We start from the raw sequence: 19,188 nt of genomic DNA on the forward strand, positions 1-19,188 counted from the left end.
AGACAGAAGAAAGAGATATTAAGGAGTCAATCCCATTTACAATTGCATCCAAAACCATAAGATACCTAGGAATAAACCTAACCAAAGAGACACCGAATCTATACTCAGAAAACTATAAAGTACTCATGAAAGAAATTGAGGAAGACACAAAGAAATGGAAAAATGTTCCATGCTCCTGGATTGGAAGAATAAATATTGTGAAAATGTCTATGCTACCTAAAGCAATCTACACATTTAATGCAATTCCTATCAAAGTACCATCCATCTTTTTCAAAGAAATGGAACAAATAATGCTAAAATTTATATGGAACCAGAAAAGACCTCGAATAGCCAAAGGGATATTGAAAAAGAAAGCCAACGTTGGTGGCATCACAATTCCGGACTTCAAGCTCTATTACAAAGCTGTCATCATCAAGACAGCATGGTACTGGCACAAACAGACACATAGATCAATGGAACAGAATAGAGAGCCCAGAAATAGACCCTCAAATCTATGGTCAACTAATCTTCGACAAAGCAGGAAAGAATGTCCAAGGAAAAAAGACAGCCTCTTCAATAAATGGTGCTGGGAAAATTGGACAGCCACATGCAGAAAAATGAAATTGGACCATTTCCTTACACCACACACAAAAATAGACTCAAAATGGATGAAGGACCTCAATGTGCGAAAGGAATCCATCAAAATCCTTGAGGAGAAAACAGGCAGCAACCTCTTCGACCTCTGCCGCAGCAACATCTTCCTAGGAACAACGCAAAAGGCAAGGGAAGCAAGGGAAAAAATGAACTATTGGGATTTCATCAAGATCAAAAGCTTTTGCACAGCAAAGGAAACAGTTAACAAAATCAAAAGACAACTGACAGAATGGGAGAAGATATTTGCAAACAACATATCAGATAAAGGACTAGTGTCCAGAATCTATAAAGAACTTAGCAAACTCAACACCCAAAGAACAAATAATCCAATCAAGAAATGGGCAGAGGACATGAACAGACATTTCTGCAAAGAAGACATCCAGATGGCCAACAGACACATGAAAAAGTGCTCCATATCACTCAGCATCAGGGAAGTACAAATCAAAACCACAATGAGATATCACCTCACACCAGTCAGAATGGCTAAAATCAACAAGTCAGGAAATGACAGATGCTGGCGAGGATGCAGAGAAAGGGGAATCCTCCTTCACTGTTGGTGGGAATGCAAGCTGGTGCAGCCACTCTGGAAAACAGCATGGAGGTTCCTCAAAATGTTGAAAATAGAACTGCCCTATGACCCAGCAATTGCACTATTGGGTATTTACCCTAAAGATACAAACGTAGTGATCCAAAGGGGCACATGCACTCGAATGTTTATAGCAGCAATGTCCACAATAGCCAAACTATGGAAAGAACCTAGATGTCCATCAACAGATGAATGGATCAAGAAGATGTGCTATATATACACAATGGAATACTATGCAGCCATCAAAAGAAATGAAATCTTGCCATTTGCGACAACATGGATGGAACTAGAGCGTATCATACTTAGCGAAATAAGTCAAGCAGAGAAAGACAACTATCATATGATCTCCCTGATATGAGGAAGTGGTGATGCAACATGGAGGCTTAAGTGGGTAGGAGAAGAATAAATGAAACAAGATGGGATTGGGAGGGAGACAAACCATAAGTGACTCTTAATCTCACAAAACAAACTGAGGGTTGCTGGGGGGAGGGGGTTTGGGAGAAGGGGGTGGGATTATGGACATTGGGGAGGGTATGTGCTTTGGTGAGTGCTGTGAAGTGTGTAAACCTGGTGATTCACAGACCTGTACCCCTGGGGATAAAAATATATGTTTATAAAAAATAAAAAATTAAAAAATAAATAAATAAATAAATAAATAAAAAATATAAGGAACTAAAAATTGAAAAGAAGAAAATAAACAACTTAAAATAAGAATAAGCAAAGGATAGGAGCAGGATAATCTCAGGAGTGGAAATCCAAATGACCATAAAACTTAAACAAACAAACAAACAAAATCATTGACTTTATCAGTGAACAAAAGGAATAGAAATTCAAACATGATATTCTTTTTTTTAAAACATTAGTTAAACCTACACTTAAAAAACTAAAAATAACCAGTGTTTACAAAGATGTAGGAAAATGCACATATTGCTGATAGAAGTGTGAATTGCTAAAATATTTTGCAGTGTAATGTGGCAATATCCATTGCAATAAGAAATAATGCATATACACTTTGACCCAGCAACATACTTTGGGGAATCTATCCTATAGCAATTAAAGAGCCAGATTTAGGGGCACCTGGGTGGCTCAGTGGGTTAAAGCTTCTGCCTTTGGCTCAGGTCATGATCCCGGGGCCCTGGGATGGAGCCCCACATCAGGCTCTCTGCTCAGCGGGGAGCCTGCTTCTCCCTCTCTCTCTTTGCCTGCCTCTCTGCCTACTTGTGATCTCTCTCTCTCTGCCAAATAAATAAATAAAATATTTTTTAAAAAAGAGTCAGATTTAAAAAATATATTCACAAGAGTTCTCATTATAAAATTGTAATGTTATTACACAGTATTTTTAGTTGTGAAAGATTAGAAACAACCTTAATGGCCATCAATAGGGTAGCAGGTAAATAGTTATAGTATATCAATACTATAGAATGTTATGCCGCTATTAAAGAATATGACATATACATATTAACCAGAGAGATGCTATGATGTAATTTCAAGTAGTAAAAGAAAATTTCAGAATATATATGTATGGAAGTATTTTTAAAACCCTCTGTATGTGCTTCTATGTTTAAATATTTTGGAAGACAACACCTCTTGCTGTTATCAGTTAGCATAGGACAGGGAAATGCTTTAGATTTAATCTCTTGTGACTCCTCTTATATACATACACTAAAATTAAAATAAAACATCAAACATGATTGTCATATGTTGCACTTAGCTGTACTGTGTTCAGAAAAAAAAAAAAAAAATGCCAGAGCATCAGAAAGGACTCACATGATCACTGTCTAGAAGCAACACTGTAACACAGTAAAATGAGAAGATATTCTCCATGGGACCCCAGTAACCTATTTTCTACATCAAGAGAAAATTCACCAAGTTATTTATTTTTATCAGTGACCTACATGAGAGGCATGAGCCCAGTAAGTCTGTATTTGCCTCCATGTGGGTGAAATTGTTAACTTCCTAGAGTGGAAATTGACTATGACAATTCAGAGAAACAGCATTTTTGAAAACAAAATGAAGTCCAGTGTATTCGAATATCAAATCACACACAGGAGAACCAAAAACAATAATTTTAATTCAGATGACATCTGATGTCTGAAACCAGAAGTCTAGTCAGGAAGAGTTGGAAGATGTAATAAACAGATAAAAACCCAAATAGGTAACTCTAGAAAGAAAAGGCCAGAAAATAAAAAACCTAGCAGAACATTTATAAATGGCTCCATTTCTTCTGTACTCAACACTCAAAGCTTCGTTCAGCAACACAGAAGAAAGATGGCATCTGAAGCTACTCAACCTACCCAGTAAACATTTGGCCATAGTTAAAATCATATACTGTTGGATGCAAAGCAATGTCAATGAATGTTCTGAAGGAAAGAGGTGGGGGGGGGGGAGAGAAAGGGACAGAACAAGGCAATTAGAAGCAAAATAAATGATGAAAATTTTTGATACAGAAATAGCTAATCTTAAATTTGAAAAGCTATATAAAGGAAGAATTTCTAGAGTTTTTGTGAAGTGAAAGAGCAAACAAAAATAAAACTACAGTGTTCTAGCCAACCTGGTTATCCCTGATCTTGCAAATGGAAGGAAAATATGTCCCAGTCAGAGTAAAACTCCAAAATGTGAGTTTTATGAGAAAGCTTGAAGCATAATGACTCGACTCCATAATAAATTTTCTACACAAGTGGATGAAACAGAACATACTACAAGGAGCAAGGCACAGAGGACTGTACATACCAAATAAGGATATCAGTATATTTCAGATTAGAGCTTCAGAAATATTATGAAGACAGCAAGCAAGTCAGGCTCCAGGCATAGCAAAATTGTAGTGATTTTTTGGAACTCTACCTGTCACATAAGGGGTACATATTTACTCCAGAAGATCTCAAGAAGGAAAATAAAATGTTTTGGGTTTTTTCTTTTTTTTTAATAATTAAAAAAAAATTTATAAATATATAATGTATTATCAGCCCCAGGGATACAGGTCTGCAAATCACCAGGTCTACACACCTCACAGCGCTCCCCATAGCGCATACCCTCCCCAGTGTCCATAACTGCACCACCCTCTCCCTTCCCCTCCTCCCCCTGGCAACCTTCAGTTTGTTTTGTGAGATTAAGAGTCTCTTAGGGTTTTTCCCCCTCCGGATCCCATCTGGAAAATAAAATGTTTTAAAAGCCTTGCTTATACCCAAGGCATTTGCTTCTGCAAAAAGAAGAAAGAGTATTAAAGAATAAGCTGTGACCAACTAAAAGAAAACTAATATTTAGAGATTTGCAAATGTGTTTCCTCTGATTCAAAAAATACTTTGTTTCTTTTTTTAAAAAAGATTTAGTTATTTACTTGAGAGAGACTGAGGGTGCCAGAGTGGGGGGATGGTCAGAGGGAGAGGAAGAGGGAGAGACTCTCAAGCAGACTCCCCATTTTGAGCATGGAGCCCAATGTGGGGCTTGATCTCACAACCCTGAGATTATGACCTGGGCCAAAATCAACAGTCAGTCCCTTAACTAACTAAGCCACCCAGGCACCCTAAGACATTTTGTTTCTTATCATAGATGCCTCAAAGCTCTCTAGTAGACACACAAAAGGGAAAGGAATCAAACCACACCATTACAGAAAGAAAAAAAAGAAAGAAAATAACTGAATCACAGAAGAGAACAAGAGATGAGAAAAGGAAAAAAGGATTATAAAACAGCCAGAAAACAACTAACAAAATGGCAATAATAGGCCCATACTTATTAATAATGACTTCAACCATAAAAGGACTAAATTCTTCAATCAAAAGACACAAGTCCTTAAATGGATAAGAAACAAAAACAAAACAAAACAAAACAAAAAAAACTATATGCTATGTACAAGAGAATGACTTCAATTGTAAGAACACACTTAGACTAAAAGTGAAGGTATAGAAGATATTCCACACAAATGGAAATCAAAAGAATTTAGAGGTAGCTATACTGATAGCAGACAAAATAGACTTTAAGACAAAGAATGTAAGAAAAGGCAAAAAAAAAAAAAAGCCATTACATAACAAAAAGAGTCAATTCATCAAGAGGATATAATATTCATATATACATATATATGTATATGCATGACAAATAGGAGCTTCTAAGTATATAACACAAATATTAAAAGATCTGAAAATAAATGACAATACAATAATAGGATATTTTTTAAAGGTTTTGTTTATTTATTTGAGATGGAGAGTCAGAGATAGAGAGAGAGAGAGAGAGAGTGCATGAGTGGGGGGAAGGATAGAGGGAGAAAGAGAAGCAGACTCCCCACTGAGAAGGGAGCCCAATGCCAGACTCAATCCCTGGACCCTGGGATCATGACCCAGCAGAAGGCAGATGCTAAACCAACTGAGCCACCCAGCAGGAGATTTTAATACCTCACATTCAACATTGGATAGATCATCCAGGAAGAAAATCAATAAGGAAACATTAAAATTAAATTATATATTAGAGCAGATGACCTAACAGACATACAGATTCTTCCAGGGGTGGCTGGGTAGTTCATTTGGTTAAGTGACCAGCTCTTAATTTTGGCTCATGTTGTGAGATTGAGCCCCTCATTAGGCTTCATGCTGAGAATGAAGCCTGCTTGAGAGTCTCTCTATCCCTCTCCCCCTAGCCCTCCCCACTCTCTCTCTCTCTCTCTCTCTCTTAAAAAAAAAAAAAAAAAGACAAAAAAAGAAAAGAATAATCCATATCCAGCACACCTTCTTCTCAAGTGCACATGGAACATTCTCCAGAATAGATCATATGTTAGACCACAAAACAAGTCTCAATAAATTTAAGGTTAACGTCATATCAAGCCTCTTTTCCAACCATAAATTATAAATCAAAATGAAAACATTATAACCAATACCACACAAAATACAAAGAATCATAAGATACTACTGTAATAATTATACACCAACAAATTGGACAATCTAGAAGAAATGGATATATCCTGAAAATGATACAACCTACCAATACTGAAACATGAAGAAATAGAAAATCTGAATAGACCAATTACTAGTAAGGAGATTGAATTAGTAATCAAAAAACTCCCAACAAAGGAAAATCCAAGACCAATGGCTTCACTGGTTAATCCTACCAAACATTTTAAAAAGAACTAACACCAATACTTCTTAAACTCTTTTAAAAAAATAGAAAACTTCCAAACTCATTATGTGAGGCCAACATTACCTTGATACCAAAGCCAGACAAAGAATATACAAGAAAAGAACACTGTAGACCAACATCCCTGATGAATATAGATGTAATAATTCTTAGCCAAAATAAACCTAGAGGGTATTTTGATAAGTGAAATAAGTCAGACAAAGACAAATACCATATGATATTGCTTATATGTGGAATCTAAAAAACAAAACAAAGAATCAGAGAAAGAATCATAAATACAAGTAACAACTGGTAATTGCAGAGGGGAGGGGACTGAGAAGGGAGGGAAAAAATAGGTAAATGTACAAACTTCCAGTTATGAAATAAATAAGTCATGGGGATAAAAAAAAAATCACATAGGGAATATAGTCAATAATATTGTAATAACAGTATATGGTGATAGATGGTAACTATACTTACCATGCTGAGCATAATGTAACATACAGAACTGTCTAATTGCTATGTTGTATACCAAAACTAATGTAACACTGTATGTCAGTTATACTTTAGTTACAAAAAAAATTGGGAGTGAGATACCTGGAGGCTCAGTTGGTGAAGTGTCTGTCTTCAGTTCAGGTCACGATCCCATGCAGGGTCCTGGGATTGAGTCCTGCATCAGGCTCCTTGCTCAGCAGGGAGCCTGCTTCTCACTCTGCCGCTGCTCTCCCTGTGTGTGCTTTCCCCTTCTCTCTGTCAAATAAATAAATAAAACTTAAAAAAGAGAGAGAGAGAGAAAGAGTGCAACAAGATGAGAATAGAAAGGCAGATGAAAAAATCTTCAGCAAAATATTAACAAATTCAACAGTACATTAAAAAGATCATACACCACGATCAAGTGGGATTTATTCCAGGGATGCAAGGATGGTTCAACTTCTGTAAATCAATTATATGATGCAGTGCATTACAAAACAAAGGATAAAAATCATATTATCATCCCAGTAGCTGAAGAAAAGCATTTGACAACATTTGACATCCATTTATGATAAACGAACCCTCTCAACAAAGTGGGTGTAAAGGGAACATACTTCAATACAGTAAACGTTATATAGAACAAGTTCACAGCTAATATTATACCCACTGATGAAAAGCAGAATGCTTTTCCTCTAAGATCAGGAACAAAACAGGGATGCCTACTCTTTCCATTTTCATTCAACATAGTACTGGAAGTCCTAGGCAGAGCAGTAAGGTAAGAAAAAGAAAGAAAAGGCATCTAAGTGGAAAGAAAGCAGTAAAGCTGTCTCCATTTTGTGATATTATGTATAGAAAACCCTGATGACTCAACAACAACAACAACAACAAAAACAACAACAAAACAAAATCAAAAACCTGTTAGAATTAATAAATGAATACAATAACATTGCAGGACACAAAAGCAATATATAAAACCAATTGTGTTTTTATATACCAATACTCAACTAACAGAAGGAGAAATTTCAATTTATGATTGAATCAAGAACAATAAAATACATAGGAGTAAACTTAACTATGAGGAGAAAGACTTATATACTTAAAACTATAAGACACTGATGAAAGAAATTAAAGAGGAAACAAATAAATGGAAAGATATCCTCATGGATTGGAAGAATTAATATCGTTAAAATGTTTCTACTACCCACAGCAATCTACAGAATCAATGCAATACCTATCAAAATTTCAAATACATATTTCACAGAAATGGAAACAACAGTCCTAAAATTTGTGTGGAACCACAGAAGAGCCCAAATAGTAAAAGCAATCTTAAGAAAGAAAAACAAAGCTGGAGGCATCACACTTCCTGATTTCAAACTATATTACAAAGCTATAGTAATCAAAACAGTGTGGTATTGGGCATAGAAACAGACCCGTAGATCAGTGGAACAGAATAGAGAGCCCAGAAATCAGTCAATTAATTTTGAAAAAAGGGATCAAAGATATACAATGGAAAATGGATAGTCTTGTCAAAAAATGGTGTTGGAAAAACTAGATAGCCACATGCAAAAGAATCAAACTGGAACTCTATCTTATACTATACAAAAAAATTTACTCAAGACTTGAGCATAAGATCTGAAATCATAAAATACCTAGAAGAACACATAGAGGGTAAAGTCATTGTCATGGGTTTTAGCAATGATTTTTTTTTATTTGATATCATAAGCAAAGGAAGCAAGATGACAAATAAACAAGTGGGACTACATTTAAAAAGTTTCTGCACAGCGAACAAAATCAGAAACTAAATGAAAAGTATACCTATAGAATAGGAAAAAATATTTGCAAACCACATATCATGTAATAAACCTACAAACATATAAAAAATATAATAGGCTGATATCCAAAATATAACACGAACTTATACAACTCAATAGCAACAAAACATACAACCCAATTAAAAATGGACAAAAAATCCGAATAGATATTTTTCTAAAAAAAATATACAGGTGGCCAACAGATTGTGAAAATGTGCTCAACATCACTAATAATCAGGGAAATGTAAATCAAACCACAATGAGATACCAGCTCACACTTGTTAGAATGGCTATCTTCAAAAAGACAAGAAATAACAAATGCTAGTGAGAATGTGGAGAAAAGGGGAACTTCGTACACTGTTAATGGGAATGTAAAATTGGTATGGTCACTATGGAAAACACTATGGACTTTCCTCAAGAAATAAAAACTGAACTACCACATGATGTAGCAATCCCACTTCCAGGTATATAGCCAAAGGTAATCAACCATTAACCCAAAGAGATAATAAGTACTGTCATATTCATTGCAGCATTATTTACAATAACCAAGCCCTAGAAACAACCTATGTTTTTGGCCATGGGTGAATTGATAAAGAAAATGTTGTATATACATACAATGGAATGTTATGTAGCATTTAAAAAGAAAGAAATGCTACCATGTGCGGAAACATGGATGGGCTTTGAGGGCATTGTGCTAAGCCAATAAGCCAGACAGACAAAGACAAATACTTCATGGCATCAATTACAGCGAAATCTAAAAACAAACAAACAAACAAAAACAAAAACAAAAAAACCCTCATAGGAACACAAAGTAGAAAAGCACTTGCCAGGAGCTGAGGACTGGGGGAAATAAAGAAATGTTGGTAGAAAAGTAACAAACTTTCAGTTATAAGAGGAATAAAATATGAGTATCTAACATATACACAGTGATTGTAACTGATAACACTCTATTGTATAATTGGATGTGGTCAGAGTAGAACTTCTCACACACACATACACACACACACACACAGGTCAATATATAAGGTAATGGATGTGTATTTACTTGATGGAGGGAATCCTTTCACAATATATACACATCAAATCATCAAAAGGTTCACTGTAAGTATCTTACTATTTTATTTTTCAACTATACCTCAATAAAAAGAAGAGTAGACAAAAACTATTAGAATTGCAGATCCACAAGAATACGAGTTTCATCCATATCCAGTGGGAAGTTAGAGTTCTTCTAACTTTTCTTTCATTAAAGCTGATGTCAGGAAAGGCAAAACAGTCTTAGTTTTCCTTCTCAGAACTCTCTAAGTTATGTATCATATCTTTGAAAAGTCCCTTAACTTTGGAGGTTAAGAATAGTTGGCACTGGGGCACCTGGGTGGCTCAGTGGTTTAAATCGTCTGCCTTCGGCTCAGGTCATGATCCCAGAGTCTTGGGATCGAGCTCCACATCGGGCTCTCTGCTCAGCAGGGAGCCTGCTTCCCCCTCTCCCTCTGCCTGCCTCTCTGCCTACTTGTGATCTCTGTCTGTCAAATAAATAAATCAAATCATTTAAAAAAAAAAAAAGAATAGCTGACACTGACCCTAAGGACAAATACATCAAGAACCCATTTCTGCCCAATCTCTGTGCCTACAGGGATTCAGCCATGGCTGGATCCTTATGGCAACCAGAGGGATTGCTCCTTACCCTATCAGAGGCCTATGACTCAATTTTTGGGAGGTTTGTTTGATGGGAAGCAGAAAAGACCTAAATGAAAATCAAAATACAGGATAGGCCCATGGATCTCTCTGAACTACAGGAAGAGATAGGTGGTAAGCCAGTGGCTCCCAAAGGGACAGGAGGACATCTCAGTAAAGGATTTTTTCACTCAACCAAAATTTATGGAGTGTTTACTATAAAATGGCAATGGGAATACAGCAGTGAAAAAGCCACAAGTTCCTGTCTCTGGTAGGAAGAGAAATTGCGTATAAATAAGCTACAGACCGTAACAAGTGTTGTGAAAGAAAGCAATGTGGCAAAGGCAGACAGTTTTCAACAGAATAGACAAGGAAGACGTCCACAAGGAGGGATATTTGAATTGACATGGAAGGATGACAAGATGGGGATGGAATGAGGAGAAATGCATGTGCGAATGTAGCAAGAACAAAAACCCTAAAGCAGGAGAAATCATGGCACCTGTTGGGCCATGATTGGGGAAGTATGCTGGGAGCCTACTGAGAGCAGGTGGTATTGGGTGAGGGGCCAGCTTCTTCCCCAGCACTGCAGAGGTATGGATTCTATCCTCAGAGATATGGGAACTCACCATAGGATTTTTAACAAAGAAGGAGACTTAATTTTGTTTACTATTTTCATACGTATCACTCTGCTATGGAAGGAGAGGAGCACGGCGAGAGTGGGAAAAGGGTGGTTAGAATGGACCCAAAGGGGCACGTGCACCCGAATGTTTATAGCAGCAATGTCCACAATAGCCAAACTATGGAAAGAACCTAGATGTCCATCAACAGATGAATGGATCAAGAAGATGTGGTATATATACACAATGGAATACTATGCAGCCATCAAAAGAAATGAAATCTTGCCATTTGCGACAACATGGATGGAACTAGAGCGTATCATGCTTAGCGAAATAAGTCAAGCAGAGAAAGACAACTATCATATGATCTCCCTTATATGAGGAAGTGGTGATGCAACATGGGGGCTTAAGTGGGTACGAGAAGAATAAATGAAACAAGATGGGATTGGGAGGGAGACAAACCATAAGTGACTCTTAATCTCACAAAACAAACTGAGGGTTGCTGGGGGGAGGGGGTTTGGGAGAAGGGGGTGGGATTATGGACATTGGGGAGGGTATGTGCTTTGGTGAGTGCTGTGAAGTATGTAAACCTGGTGATTCACAGACCTGTACCCCTGGGGATAAAAATATATGTTTAAAAAAAATAAAAAATTATATTAAAAAAAAAAGAAATACAACTTGAGAATCTAATAATAAAATTCTGTTTTTATAATCTTTTAAAAAAATAAAAATAAAAAAAATAATAAAAAAAAAAGAATGGAGATTACAATTCTTTCACACTTGTCCAGGAAGGAATGAAGGTGTTCTAGGACCAGGAGTAGTACTGATATAGGAAACAAGTGAATAGTTCCAAAGTTTATTTTAGAAATAGAACTACAGGAGTGGTTCTGGGTGTGCCTGGGTAGCTCAGCTGGTTAGCCAACTGCCTTTGGCTGAGGTTATGATCTCGGGGTTTTAGGATTTTGAGCACATCGGGAGATTTGTTCAGGCACAAGTCTGTTTGTCCCTCTCCCTCTGTGATCTCTCTCGCTTTCACTCTCTCAAATAAATAAATAAAATCTTAAAAAGAGAGAGAGAGAACTAGAACTACAGAATTGCTTTCGACTTGGTTATGGAAGATAAGAGGAAAAGCACAGTCAAGAATGACTCCTGGGGCACCTGGGTGGCTCAGTCAATTAAGCCTCTACCTTCAGCTCTGGTCATAATCCCAGGGTCCTGGGATTGAGCCCCACTTTGGGCTCCCTGCTCAGTGGGGAGTCTGCTTCTCCCTCTCCTTCTGCCACTTCGCCTGCTTGTGTTCTCTCACTCACTCACTCTCTCAAATAAACAAATAAAATCCTTAAAAAAAAAAAAAATGAGTCAGGCTGGAGTTCCTGGGTGTAAAAGTCAGGTAAATGTCCAACTCTTGATTTCGGCTCACTTCATGATCTCAGGGTCATGGGATTAAGTCCCTCACAGGGTTCCCTGCTGAGGATTCTCTCCCTCCCCTTCTGCCTCTCCCCCTACTCACTTATATATGCTCTCTCTCTTCCTCTCAAATAAATTAAAAAAAAAAGAAAAAAAATGATTCCTGGGCTTTTGTGTAAGTGATTGGATGTATAATGGAATTTGAATGCTGATTGAGAGAGAAGTTGGTATACAATATTGGGAGTGTAACTTGAGATGTTGACTAATATCACCCAGACATCCGCTAGAGGTTCCCTAATTCCTGAGATGTAGGTAATATATCCTTAAACGCTTAGTTCTATAAAATGAAGAGAACTAGAACTACTCAGGATTTCTTTCTTTTTTTTCCACAAGAGCTTAGAATGTCACCATTATCCGGTGTTTCTGCCTCCTGTATTCTCACCTCCTACCTCCATTCACCGCTGCCAACAGTTCAACTTTTTTCTTTCTTTCTCTCTCTCTCTCTCTCTTTTTTTTTTTTTATTTTCAAAATATATGTTTGTTTTCTTGTTTGGTATATTTATTCATAACAAAACTAATAACATTGCATGTAATGTAAGAGGGTTGGCATACTGATTTCAACAAAGCACAATTAATTGTAAGTGATGTCATACTATACCACATTCTGGGGAAAAAACAAGGGTAATCAGGACAATACTATTATACTTAATACTTTTTAGAAACAGCTGTGTAGTATTTGGAATTCTATAAACTTTTACGCTTGTCAAAGCAATAGTACATTTTCTAAATGATTCAGATTTTCACCAGAGTTGCTGGTCACAGTTTCTTAGAACATATAATATAGAAAAATATCTCTGATGTCATAAACCTAATTATGTTCTAATGGGACTAGAAAGGTACCAAGTTCTTTACTTCATGCATACCAGTGCCCGTGATGATCACTCTTGCATCAAGGTCTTCATATTACTGTGAATAGTTTCTTCCCAGTAAAAGGAATGAGTCATGACAGCTCCTGATAGGGAACATGCCCTGTCATAATTTCTGCTTCATCTCATCTACTGCAGAATCAGCCAGCCCGGGAACAAGGACACCCCAATTTCTCACAACAGATCTATGGCAAACAACAAGTGCTCTCTTACTCATAAATTTTAAAATAAATCCACTCACATCCACTCCACTCAGTGTTCTCTGGATCTTGACTCACTTCAGTGAAGATCTGAGATCATAACCAGACTCATAACCTGTTTAAAATCTCTACAAATTTTAAGTGAAAGTATGTAAAACTACCTTAAAGAGGATTAAAAATCATTAGAATACATTATACTTTTACTGAAAAATATTTATTGTACACCTATAATAAGTCAGAAACTTGAGGCTGCTAAGGATAAAGAACAGTATAAATGGACACAATTGCTACATTGGCAGCTAAAAGGCCTCAGGGTCTCTGGATTTTGTTTTGTTTTGGCTTTTTGTTTTTACACTTTTGAACTGCAGTATAATCAACATAAAATATTACATTAGTTTCAGGTGCAAAACATAATAATTTAATATTTGTATACACAAAAGAAGTCTAGCTACCATCTGTCACCTTACAAAGTTACAAGAAAGGTTTTTTTCTGGGGTGGTAAGATTTTAAGATTTACTCTCTTAAAAATTTTGAATATGACAAGATGGGATTGGGAGGGAGACAACCATAAGTGACTCTTAATCTCACAAAACAAACTGAGGGTTGCTGGGGGGAGGGAAGGGGGGTGGGGATATGGACATTGGGGAGGGTATGTGTTATGTGCTATGGTGAGTGCTGTGAAGTGTGTAAACCTGGCAATTCACAGACCTGTACCCCTGGGGATTAAAAAATATATATGTTTATTTAAAAAAATTAAAAATTAAAAAAATTTTGAATATGCACTACAATATTATTGACTATAGTCACCATGCTATACATTACATATCCATGACTTATTTAACTTTATAGTTGGAAATTTATAACCTTTGATGCCTTCTTTACCCATTTCACTCACCCCCCCCCCCCACACACACACAGCTATCCTCCCCTCTGGCAACTACCATTCTGTTCTCTGTATCTGAGTTTTGTTTTGTTTGTTATGTTCTGTTTTTAATTATTTTATTTGAGTATAAATGACACACAATATTACATTAGTTTCAGGTGTACAATATAGTGATTCTATAGGTTTATAAATTATGCACGAGTACAGATACTGTCACTATACAATAATAGTACAATGTCATTAACTATATTCCTTATGCTGTGCCTTTTATTCCTGTGACTTCTTCATCCATAACTGGAAGCTTGTATCTCCCACTTCCCTTCTCCCATTTTGCCCAGCCCCCACCCCCACCTCCCCACTGGCAGCCATTAGTCTGTTCGCTATATTTCTAGGACTCATTCTGCTTTTTATTTGTTTCTTCATTTGCTTTTTAGATTCCATATATAAGTGAAATCATACGGTATTTGTCTTTTTCAGTCTGACTGATTTCACTTAGCGTAATATCCTCTAGGTCCATCCATGTTGTTGCAAATGGCACGATTTATTCCTTTTTTATGGCTGAGTAATAATGTTAATCAAGTAAGATGCCATGGTTTTGAGCATTTTTGAGCTTGATACAGTATGGAAGTAATTTTTCAACTGGAAACAGCCAAGAGATTATAGATTAATACAAAAGAATATATATGTTGTTGACAGTGGCACTTGAGACTTGGGTGTATTTTTCACTTTTCTGAGTGAAACTAAACTACCATTTCTCAGACACCGGGAGTGTCTTTTCCTTCCTCCCAAACCCTTTCTATTCAGGGTTGCTCCATAATCCTGAATCCCATGGATTCTCAATAGTAAGCAGACAGTAATTTAAGCAGCAATCAAACAGAAAGAAAATAGTGGTTACATTGGTAGCAAAAGCGCTAGTAATGTCTTAAAGTTATTTGGAAGTCAATGAAGTTACATTGTTTTACAGAGATTCTTTGATAATGTTCCTTTAAGCTAGGGCTACAGTATTCAACTTCTCTGACAGATTTTTTATGGAAATTGTACTTGATTTGGAAGAATATACTATTACAATACTAAACAATTCAAGGGAACTTTTTATTTCTCAATGTATCTGCCCTATAATAATTAAGAGTTGATCATACATGTGAGTTGAATCTAGTAAGTGAAGTTTTCGAGTAAGCAAAGTTTTGATTGTTTATTATTGTGGAGAAAGTGGAATGAGATTTAGTTAAAAAAAAAAAAAGAAAGAAAGAAAAACTACTCTACACTTTATCAACAGAGTAGATGTCATTGAAGCACCAACAGATTACTCTAAAGATAGCTCCACATTGCCATCAACTTCCTTTTCTGGAGAGAAGAAAGGAATCCAATTTTAAGCCTCTGTTATAGAGGTGGTGAACTACACGACACTTCATTATATGTTGAACTGCACTAAGTCTCTGAAATCCAAAGGAATATTGCACTGTTCTTGATACATTTCCATATACCCACTATACTACAAAGCTATAGTAGTTAACAGAATATATTGATTACTATAGCTTTGTAATATAGTTTGAAACCAGAAAATGTGATGCCTACAACTTTGTACTTAATTCTAAATTTTTTTTTGGCTATTTGGAGTCTTTTGTGGTCATAAAAATTTTAAGAACATTTGTTCTATTTCTGTGAAAAATGCCACCAGGATTTTTATAGGAATTGCACTGAATCTGTGGATTGCTTTGAATAGTATGGGCATCTTAACAATATTAATTCTTCCAATTCCTAAGCATGAACTATCTTTCCATTTATTTGTGTATTCTTTAACTTCTTCTATTAATGTATTAATAATTATATGTTTATAGAAATATATCCATTTCTTCTGGGTTGTCCAGTTTGTTAATTTGTTATATAATTATTCACAGTAGTCTTATAAACCTTTGTATTTCTATGGTATTGGTTGTAACTTCTCCTCTCTCCTTTAGTGTGTTATTTATTTGAACCCTCTCTGTTTTTCTTGGTTCAGCTAGCTAAAGATTTGTCAATTTTGTTTATCTTTTCAAAGAACCAGTTTTTAGTTTTATCAGTCTTTTGATATTGTCTTCTGATCCTTATTTTATTTATTTCCACTGTGATCTTTGTTATTTCCTTCCTTCCACTAACTTTGGGCTTTGTTTTGTCTTCTTTTTCTTGTTTCATGAAGCATAAAGTTACATTGTTTACTTCTGATTGCTATTGTTTCTTGAGCTAGGCCTGTATTGCTATGAACTTCCCTCACAAAACTGCTTTTGCTGCAGTTGGTAAGTTTGGTAAGTTGTATTTCCATTTTCATGTGTCTTAAGGCATTCTTTGATTTCTTTGTTCATCCATTGGTTGTTCAGTAGCATGTCATTTAATCTCCAGATATTTGTGGTTATTCCAGTTTTCTTTTTGTAACTGATTTCTAGTTTCATATCATTGTGAAAAGACGCTTGTATGGTTTAAGTGTTCTTAAATGGAATGAGGTTTGTTTTGTAGCCTAACATATATCATCTATCTTGGAGAATGTTCCATGTACACCTGAGAAGAATGTGTATTCTGCTGGTTTTGGATGGAATGTTCTGTATGCATCTATTAAATCCATCTGGTCTAATGTTCATTTAAAGCTGATGTCTCTTTATTGATTTTCTGTCTAGAGGATCTATCCATTGATATAATTGGGATATTAAAGTTACCAGGGTCTTTGATTTATCATTCCAGCTGCAAGGGGAGTCAAACATATTCAAATTAGCTTGGGTTTCCCATAAGGCTTTTTTTTTTTTTTTAAAGATAAGGAAAGGCCTAATAGAAACAGTATCAGTGGCCCAGCTTTTCAAGTCAAGTCTCGTATTAAATGAGAATTTTTTTAAGATTTTTATTTATTTATTTGACAGAGACCACAAGTAGGCAGAGAGGTAGGCAGAGAGAGAGGAAAGGAAGCAGGCTCCCCGCTGAGCAGAGACCCCCAATGCAGGGCTCAATCCCAGGACTCTGGGATCATGACCTGAGCTGAAGGCAGAGGCTTTAACCCACTGAACCACCCAGGCACCCCTAAATGAGAATATTTTTAAAAGTCCTTGTGTGTTACCTCCTACAATGCAGGCATTGAAAGAATGTCAGTCATCCTACCCCTTCATTTGTTTAGTGTATATTCAAAGCAAATCTTAGTGTCCTTCTACACTGGTGTCCTGCAAGTGAATTAAGTTCTAATGACCAAAGGTATCCTTTGGATTAAATAAATTAATTTCTCTCTTATGCATCTAGAAAGGTACTACCTAAGTATCAGTTTCTGAGACTTGGGAAAACCACTCAAATTATTATCAGAAAGGTTTACTTCTCTCTCACAAACCTAAACTGAAGAAAGACTAGACGACAGTACTACTTTTACCTTCTATTTTTTTTTTTAATATTTTATTCATTTATTTGACAGACAGAGATCACAAGTAGGCAGAGAGGCAGGCAGAGAGAGAAGGGGGAAAGCAGGCTCCCTGCTGAGCAAAAAGTCAGATGTGGAGCTCGATCCCAGGACCCTGGGATCATGACCTGAGCCAAAGGCAGAGGCTTTACCTACTGAGCCACCCAGGTGCCCCTACCTTTTATTTTTAAAAGCAAGTTTTAATTGGGGGAAAGATCTAATTTTGTAAAGGCACAAACCCAAGAACAACAAAAAATAAACCAGAAGCCAGAGAGTCTCTGGAGAACCAAGGACTCAAAAGAGAAAAGTTAGATTCACTAAAGGTGAGTGCTCTAAGGAAAACAAAACCATGCAGAGGCCAGAGCCACTGAAATACCAGTTAGACTAAAATCAGATACAGTGCAGCTAAAACCAAAACAAATGTACCCATTCAAGGAAAAAGACCAGAAAAGCTTAGAAAATATTGCGCTGCTCTGTAGTCCTCAGAGGGTCCCAAAACATCTAAGATAAATTGCTACATGTTCACATATACTACAAACAGTGTTCTAATCCCACAAAGGGAATAAGGTGTGACATAAAAAAATCTCAGGGCTGAGAAGTCACATAGATGAGAAAGGTTTATGTCAGAAGTTAATTTATAATTCTAAAAAGGGCTTAAAATCGTTGATTCTAAATGCTCAGTGAATCTTTCCCAGAAAGGAAATTACCTAACTCAAGGACAGAGAAACTCATCATGGCCTTTTTCAAAGCTGACAAAGATATGATAAAAATTAAGCTATATAGACACATTAACATTTCTTAAGTAAACATACAATTATTTACCTCTGTATAGTTCAAGTGCATGGACTGAACATGAACTAATTCATAATATACATCTATCATTACTAGCAAAGTTTTATCATAAGTGTACTTTATGCAAGTGATGTAAAATGAGGTTTATATTTAATACACTATTGTAAATTGCACCAATTGCCAGTGTTAACACCAGTGGCATCAGATGCCAAAAAAGCTTTTAAATGCCTGGAAGGAGCATGCTTTCCAAAACTGTTACGAAAAAAATTAATAAGTAAAAGGAACTGGGAACAAAAAGATAAAAAGAACCTCTTTTCATTTAATATTCCATACAAAGACCATAAAGGGTACTTGAAATTTTTTTAAAAAACTAAACAAACAACAACAACAAAAAGAAACAGATATTTGGACTTCTTAGTCAAGGGCAGAAGAGAGCAGACTGCCCTTATTCTCTCTCCCTAATCAGTACAACCAGGAGGTATGGCTGAGATAAATCATTCCAGCTTTTAGGAATAGCAAGCAGCAACACTTAAGTGTATTATCATATTTTTAGATGAATTTGCAATTCACTCTTAAAACCAACAACAACGATAAAAGTTGACCCCTTTGAGTACCTGTCTTCACATAAGGAATTATTGAATTTTACAATTTCACAAAAATCATAATTTCAGTATTGCAGCTAATGATT

General features: G+C 36.1%; 1 long non-coding RNA gene across 1 annotated transcript in view; it reads right to left on the reverse strand.

The window, feature by feature from the left end:
* LOC309861210 overlaps nt 1-19,188 on the reverse strand; it is a 309,191-nt gene that overhangs the window by 118,981 nt on the left and 171,022 nt on the right. Inside the window, exon 5 of the long non-coding RNA XR_014309815.1 lies at nt 6,914-7,066. This is a non-coding gene — a long non-coding RNA (uncharacterized lncRNA). The remainder of the gene's footprint in view (nt 1-6,913; nt 7,067-19,188) is intronic.

The sequence above is a fragment of the Mustela nivalis genome (assembly GCF_964662115.1).
Source record: "Mustela nivalis genome assembly, chromosome: 3".
Lineage (NCBI taxonomy): Eukaryota > Metazoa > Chordata > Mammalia > Carnivora > Mustelidae > Mustela > Mustela nivalis.